At 41.8% G+C, this 7,822-nt stretch overlaps 1 pseudogene; it reads right to left on the bottom strand.

The window, feature by feature from the left end:
• Positions 1 to 4,978: 4,978 nt before the first annotated feature.
• LOC102827089 lies at positions 4,979 to 6,228 on the bottom strand (annotated as a pseudogene).
• Positions 6,229 to 7,822: the final 1,594 nt, after the last annotated feature.

Below are 7,822 nucleotides of genomic sequence, written 5' to 3'. Positions count from 1 at the left end.
GATGAGGTGACATTTCATAATAGGGTTGCTATGGGTCAGAATTGACTTAATGGCAGTGTGTTTTTAAGGATACATTGTAGGAATCATGGTGGTGCTATGTGTTAGGCATTGGGCTGCTAACCACAAGGTCAGTGGTTCAAACCTACAAGCCTCTTCAAGGTAGAAAGTTGAGGCTGTCTGCTGCTGTAAAGATTTACAGTCCAGGAAACCCTATAATGTGGTCACTATGACTTGGAATGGATTCGAAGGCAGTTACTGTTGTTAAGTACTGTCAAATCAGTTCCAACTCATAGTGATCTTGTACAATGTTTCCGAAGAGTGCCTGGTGGGTTTGTACCACCGATCTTGCAGTTCAAACCAACCTTATGGTCCAAAGCTTATCCTATAGTGCCATACTAGTGGGTTTAAAGGTACACTGATATCACAAGGAGGCAGTGGTGGTTTAGTGGCAGAATTCTCAGCTTCTATGTGAGAGACCTGGGCTCAATTTCCAGTCAAGCGAGGCACCTCATACAGAGTTACCACATATCCATCAGTGGAGGCTTGTGTAGTTCTATGATGCTGGACAGGTTTCAGCAGAGCTTCCGGACTGAGATGAACTAGGAAGTAAAGTCTGGTGATCTACTTCCAAAACTCAGTCAATGAAAACCCTATGAGTCCCAATGGTCCAATCTGCAGGCAGTTATGGGGATGGTGCACAACCTGGCAGGGTTTCATTTCCTTATATATGGTGTCCCCGTGGGTCAGAGGCTGACTGGGTGGCAGTTAACAACAGCAATAATGACAACAATAGAGTACACAAAGGTTCACATTTTTAACAGTGTGGCTAGTGAATATGGGTAGGGAAGTTCAACAGCACTGTTATCTACATAAATTAAACATAGGAATAAACTTTCTCCAGGAGCTGTTAAAAATGGCAGTGTCCTACAATCTGGTTCTACCAACTCTCTGACTCAGTCTAGAATGCTCTGGTGTCTAGTTCTCTAAATCCTACTCTTCAAGAACCTAAATTCATATTCCCTTTCCTCTGGTGGTGTGGTGGCTATGAGTCAGAAACGACTCCACAGCACATAACCACCACTACTCTTCCAAGGAGCTTCTAATAGCAGAAGTGGTTGGTTGTCTGTCAAGCTGTCACTCCACCCATATCAGTTCAGACTAGGGTCAATGAGAGCAATAACAATACAACATTTTTTTTATTGTTGTTGTTGTTATGTGCTGTGGAGTCGGTTCCGACTCACAGTGACCCTGTACAGGGTTTCCGAGGCTATAAATATTTACGGGAGCAGAAAGCCTCATCTTTCTCCCGCAGAACAGCTAGTAGTTTTGAACTGGTGACCGTGAGATTAGCAGCCCGATTCGTAACCACTATGCTACCAGAGCTCTTTAACAACAAAATAGTGATGGCTTAAACCAGTTGGTCCTGGTGCAGTGCTACAGGATAAGCAATGGTATACTAACTTCAAGGTCAGTGGTTCAAACCCACCAGTCACTCTTTGGAAACCCTATTCAAGATCATCATGAATCAGAATGGACTCAAAGGCACATGAAACAAAATAACAAACCAGTTAGAAAGGATCCCTGGTGGCATGGTGGATTATGTGTTGGGCTGCTAACCACAAAGTCAGCAGTTTGAATCTATCAGCCACTCCAAGGGAGAAAGATGAGGCTTTCTGCTCCTGTAAATTTTACAGCCTTGGAAACCCTATACAGGGTCACTATAAGTCAGAACAGACTACATGGCACCAGAAAACCAGTTAGAAAGAGTGTTGGTGGTGCTGTGTATTGTTGCTGTTTAGTGCTGTCGAGTTACTTCTGACTCACAGTGACCCTGTGTAGGGTTTCCAAGGAGAGGGTGGTGAGTTTGAACCAGTGACTTTACAGTTCAAACCAACTTTGTGGTCCAGTGCTTATCCTATAGCACCACACTGGAACACTAGTTTTTCTCCCAAGCGTGTCTGTGAGCTCTCTGAGGGCAAGGCCATGTCTTTGTTCCCCTGGTATGTAGCACAGTTTACAGCATGACATAAAAACCCAACCGAACCCACTGCCTTATGGTTGACTGAGACTCACGGGACAGAGTGAAAGTGCTCACAAGGGTTTCCAAGACTAAATCTTTATGGGAACAGACAGCATCATCTTTCTCCCTCAGATCTCAGATCAGCTGATGGGTTTGAATAGCCAGTCTTGCTGTCAGCAGCCAACATTTAACCAAGGGCACCACCAGGGCTCCTTGAAGCATGACTTAGGACCCATTAAGTGCTCAATTCAAGTCTTGCAGGAGAGGGCAGTAGCACACCTTGTGAAAGAAAGCAGGCATCATTTAGACAGCTCCTTCTCTCAACATTGTGGGTGCAGTTTGCTGAGAAAGTCCCTGGGTACAAAACAGTGACATCAGTCAGCCATTTCCCGAGGAAGAGGTTCTTAAATAAAGGAGAAATTGAAAAAGAAATATCAATTAGGACTGGGGAGATCACTGCTCTGCTTCCTTTCTTCCTCCTTTAGCTAAAGTGGTTTTTGATTGGATTGGCCTCTCTCCTAGTTGGAGCAGAAGCTAATTGAAGTCCATTTGTCTTTCTTTGTGAGAAGCAGTGCTAATCTGGATGGGGAGAGCATGGCCTTCAGCTCTGCATTTATATAAAAGTGACCTTGGGGACGAGTGTGCAACAATTATCCTCTGACCGGAGTCCTTTTCGGGAAGGACAAAACCAACATTATAGGCTAATGTGGAATCCCAAAGAGGCCTGCTCTGAAGTCCAAGGAAATCAGCCCAGTGCCAAGACCAGCTCCAAAGGGATCTACATTTTTAGAACAAAACAAAAAGAGAAAATAGGCCCTTTCATGGGGAATGGAAAGTCGATGGAATGTTGTTTTCAAAAGTAAAGTGATGAGATAGTCCCTGGTACTAACAGTAATAGCATATGGCTGCTAACTGAAAGGTTGGAGGTTTGAGCTCACCAAGACGCACCCTAGATTAAAGGTTTGGCAATCTACTTCTGAAAAATCAGTTACTGATTTTGTTTATTTGTTTCATTTAGTATTCATTTATTAAGTAGTAGTATTTAGTTTATTGCGTAAATTTTTACGAAACTATATTGTAGATTTTCCTTAAAAGAGGTATATAAAAATCCAAGACACAATTAAGATTCTCATTAGTGTAAAAACCAAAACTAAGAATTTGAAACAGATTAGCTTCCTTTTACATGGAAAGGAAATGAAAGAGATCATGTACTGCTTGACTCAAGCCATTGTTCACTAGTTTTCCTACAAGAAAATGGTGCATGAGATATAAGGCTCTGTGAGTAAAATTCACAAAACATAAATTTCCAAATGTCTTTGAATTCTACTTAATGAAGCTCATGTTTGATCGACTAGTTGCTTTAATTAAAATTTCAAGTCTTATAAATATAGATATTCCTTTTTTTTCTTTTCCAAAGCAAACATGCAAATATCCTTATAATACAATAGGGAAGAGAGCAAACTTTAGATTTTATACAGTGGAGCTTTTTACTTGTTGAGTTTAGTGGCTGACTTTTTTGTTTCCTTTCTTTCACAGTTTGGTAGTCATGTTATTCATTCTTCTTGTTGTTGTTAGGAGCCATCGAGTTGGCACTGACTCATAGCGACCTTATACATAGCAGAATGAAACACTGCCTGATCCTGGGCCAACCTCACTATTGTTGCCACCCTTGAGTCCATCAATGCTGCCACTTGACCAATTCATCTCATTGGGGGTCTTCCTCTTTTTCTCTGACCCTCCACCTTACCAAATATGATGTCCTTCTCCAGCAACTGATTCCTCCTGACAACATGTCCAAAGTATGAGAGATGAAGTTTGGCCATCTTGGCCTCCAAGGAGTCCTCTGGCTGCATTTCTTCCAACACAGATCTGTTGGTTCTTTTGGCAACTCATGGCACTTTCAATATTCTCCTCCAACACCATAAATCAAAAGCATCAATTCTTCTACGGTCTTCCTTATTTACTGTCCAACTTTCACATGCATATGAGGTTATTGAAAATACCATGGCTTGGGTCAGTAGCACCTTAGTCCTTAAGCTGACATGAATATGTCATGGTGATGAGTATGTCTACTGGAAACTTGGTAAAAATGTTTTCTGGGAAACTAAAACCAACAATGGCATTCATGTCAGCAAAACTGAAGGTTAAAGGTAACATGTTGTAGATAATGCCTACTTGATATGACTTCAATGACTGAATGACTGGAGCTCAACTAGAAGAAGAAAGAAGAGGAAAAAGAGTAATCAGATACAATTTGATGAACTTGACCTACACCTATGGATGCAGTAGCTCAAAAGAGGGAACAAATCTTTATAGCAAGGATCATTCCCACCCCCTCCATACACAGAGTAGACATTGGCTACCCAAAATGGGGAGGGGACTACAAAGGCAAGAAGTGACTGGCTTACAAGCTTTCAAGAGGGAGCCTACATCCAGAGGGTGCAGAGGAAAGTAGAATCTGCACTGAGTAGTATCCAATCTGTCTGAGCGAGGCTGATGAGAGGAGATGCGGATAGGTCTCTTGTGATACAATAGTGAATAATTGTTATCAGGACTGCTTGTGAGAGTTGGGAATGTAAAGGTAGACTTTTTGTAGCAAGGAGGGGAGTGACTAACTTTTCAATCTAGGAGCGGAGGTCCCTGGGACCATCAAGGCAAAAGAGCGGAGAGCGGGACCCTACCCAAAGAAGTGATGCATGAGATGGAGGCAGAGACGATGATGTGGAGAGACAGAGTGGCTGGGGACTTTAGACCCAGAGAAGGAGAGGGGCTGTGTGCTGATGACCAGGGGGCAGGATTGCAGGGTATACCCTTTGGTTGGCTGATGATGGCTGAATGGATTGTAACCATGGCTATGAAACTATATATGATAGGATGAATGTAAAACTAATGTTCTCCCATGTAAACTATCACATAATTCACATTAAACATTAAAAAAAAAAAAAAGGTAACATGGCCCTAGTAATCAAACTGGAGAATCTGATTCATTAGCTTCTCTAGTTTGATTGCTAGGGCCATGTCACCTTTAAGCTTCAGTTCTTCTGACATGAATGCCATTGTTGGTTTTAGTTTCCCAGAAAACTTCCTAGTAGATATCCTCATCAACACATCTGTCTGATCAGCAGGCTCTCCATAGCCAACATTTCTACCTTTGCTCTGAAGATCAAGGAACCATGTTCCACCATCTTTACCTAAGAGTTCAAACAGATAGATTGCCTGAGTGGCTTTAAGAACGTCACCACCAAGAGACTCCTTGACAATTCTAAAGGTTTCTTCCACAGGTCCAGAGTGTGGTTTGGATTGTGGCTCCTGCTAGCCTTCTGTGAATGCTGACACTGCACCTTGTGATTCCTCTTTCATGGTAACTGCAACTGGGAGTTCATCTAAGAAGAAATCTGGTAACAAAGGATGGCCTGGTTTAATTGTATAGACATAAAAAATGTTTTATTCCTTCTTCTGTTAAGATATTTTCATCAATAATAAAGTTGCCAGTACATTTTTTTTGACTTTTTGAAAATGGAATATGCAGCATCTGCAATGATATCAACTTTTCTACCTTGGCTTTCAATACCAGATCCTCCCAGCATATCCATCGCTGCAGTGCGTATGGCTGTTTTAGGCCATAATGCATTGACTGCAATTTCACCTTTAAATTCTTCTGCCATTCCAAGTACACACATAGGCATACCACACTTAGCAATGCTATATGCATAGTGCTGTTTGAACCACAATGAATTTAGGTTTAATGGAGGGCTGAGATTGAGGATATGAGCAATTTTCCTCTTTTTCAAATAAGGAATACATGCTTTAGATATAAAATAGGTGCCTCTGGTATTGACATTCCTCATCCAATCCATTCTCTTTGTAGGTGTTTCCAGTGTGCTGGTTAAATTAATAGCACTGGCATCATTCACCAAAATATCAAGTCCTCCAAATTTCCCGACTGCTTTCTTCACTGCATCATTGATCTGCTGTTCATCTCTCATATCAACAACACATGGCAAAGCCCTCCCTCCAGCTGCTTCAGTTTCTTCAATAACTGTATAGATTGTGCCTGGAAGTTTACGGTGTGCACTGGTGGTCTTTGCAGCAATGACAACATTTTCTCTATCCTTCACTGCTTTTAATGCAATAGCTTTGCCAATACCACGGCTTGTACCGGTGATAAAAAGTGTACATCCTCCTAGCTTCCCGGGGTTGGGTAGCATGACTATCGCAGAGCAGAGGAAGTGTCAGCAGCTGTCCAGTCATTTATTTTTATGATTCTTATATGATGCATAGTTCTATTCTGACATACATGAGTTGCCATGAGTGGCAATTGAATTGATGGCAACTAATTTTTATTTTTAACTTAATGAGAGCATGGGTAGGATTGTTGTTGTTGTTGTTGTTGTTGTTGTTAGGTGCCATCAAGTAGGTACCGACTCATAGTGACCTTATGCACAGCAGAACGAAACACTGCCTGATCCTGGGCCAACCTCACTATTGTTGCCACACTTGAGTCCATCGATGCTGCCACTTGGCCAATCCATCTCGTTGGGTGTCTTCCTCTTTTTCTCTGACCCTCCACCTTACCAAACATGATATTCTTCTCCAGTGACTGGTCCTTTTGAGTTATGGTGTTGGAGGAGAATATTGAAAGCGATATGGGCTGTAAAAGAATCAATAGATCTGGTTTGGAAGAAGTGCAGTCAGAGTGCTCCTTGGAGGCCAAGATGGCCAAACTTTGTCTCTCATACTTCAGACATATTATCAGGAGAGACCAGTTGCTGGAGAAGGATATCATAGGTAGGATAGAAGTAATAAAATTTCCTGTTCTAGTTCAGATTTTGCTATTTACTAGTATGTGACCTGGAGTCCTGGTGTGGCGCCGTGGTTAATGCACTGAACTGCAAAGTCGGTTTGATCCACAAGGTTGACAGTAAAACTCACCAGCTGATCCTCAGAAACCCTATACAGGGTCGCTATGGGTCAGAACTGACTCAATGGCACTTAACAACAACAACAACAATAGTATGTGACGTGCACATGCAACAAGAGTTCTGCAAGCCTTGGTTTTCTCATCTAAATTAAATTACATGCTGTCGAGTTGGTTCAGACTCATAGAGACCCTGTATAGGATATCTGAGGAGTGGCTGGTAAGTTTGAACCACCAACCTTGTGGTTCAAATCAACCTAGTGGTCCAAAGCTTATCCTACAGTGCCACACCAGGACTTCCATCTATAAATAGAGAAAGATATCATTGGTGAATTGATGGAACACAAATTGAAATCTTTCAACAAACTGATGCAGCACTGGAGACACTTACTCATATGTGCCAAGAAATTTGAAAGATAGCTATCTGGCCAACTGGTTGGAAGAGATCCATTATTTGTACTCACACCAAAGAAAGGGGATCCAATGCAATGCAGAAATCATAAGACAAGATCATTAATATCACATGCAAGCAAAATTTTGCTAAAGATAATACAAAAATGGCTGCAACAGTATATTTACAGGGAATTGCCAAGGTTAAAGCTGGAATCAGACAAGAAAATGGAATGAGGCATACCATTGCTCATATACAGGGTTGCTATATGTGGTACTCTGGTAGCATAATGGTTACGAGTTGGGCTACTAACCTCAAGGTAAGTAGTTTGAAACTACCAGCCATTCCATGGGGCAAAGATGAGGCTTTCTTCTCCTGTAAAGATTTACAGCCTTGGAAACTCTATGTAGGGTCACTATGAGTCAGAACAGATGCTCCTAGGAAACCCTATACAGGGTTGCTATGAGTTAAATCGGCTCGATGGCACTTAACA

This window comes from Chrysochloris asiatica, unplaced genomic scaffold (genome assembly GCF_000296735.1).
Source record: "Chrysochloris asiatica unplaced genomic scaffold, ChrAsi1.0 scaffold00024, whole genome shotgun sequence".
Taxonomy (NCBI): domain Eukaryota; kingdom Metazoa; phylum Chordata; class Mammalia; order Afrosoricida; family Chrysochloridae; genus Chrysochloris; species Chrysochloris asiatica.
This window is presented reverse-complemented; position numbering and strand designations above follow the sequence as displayed.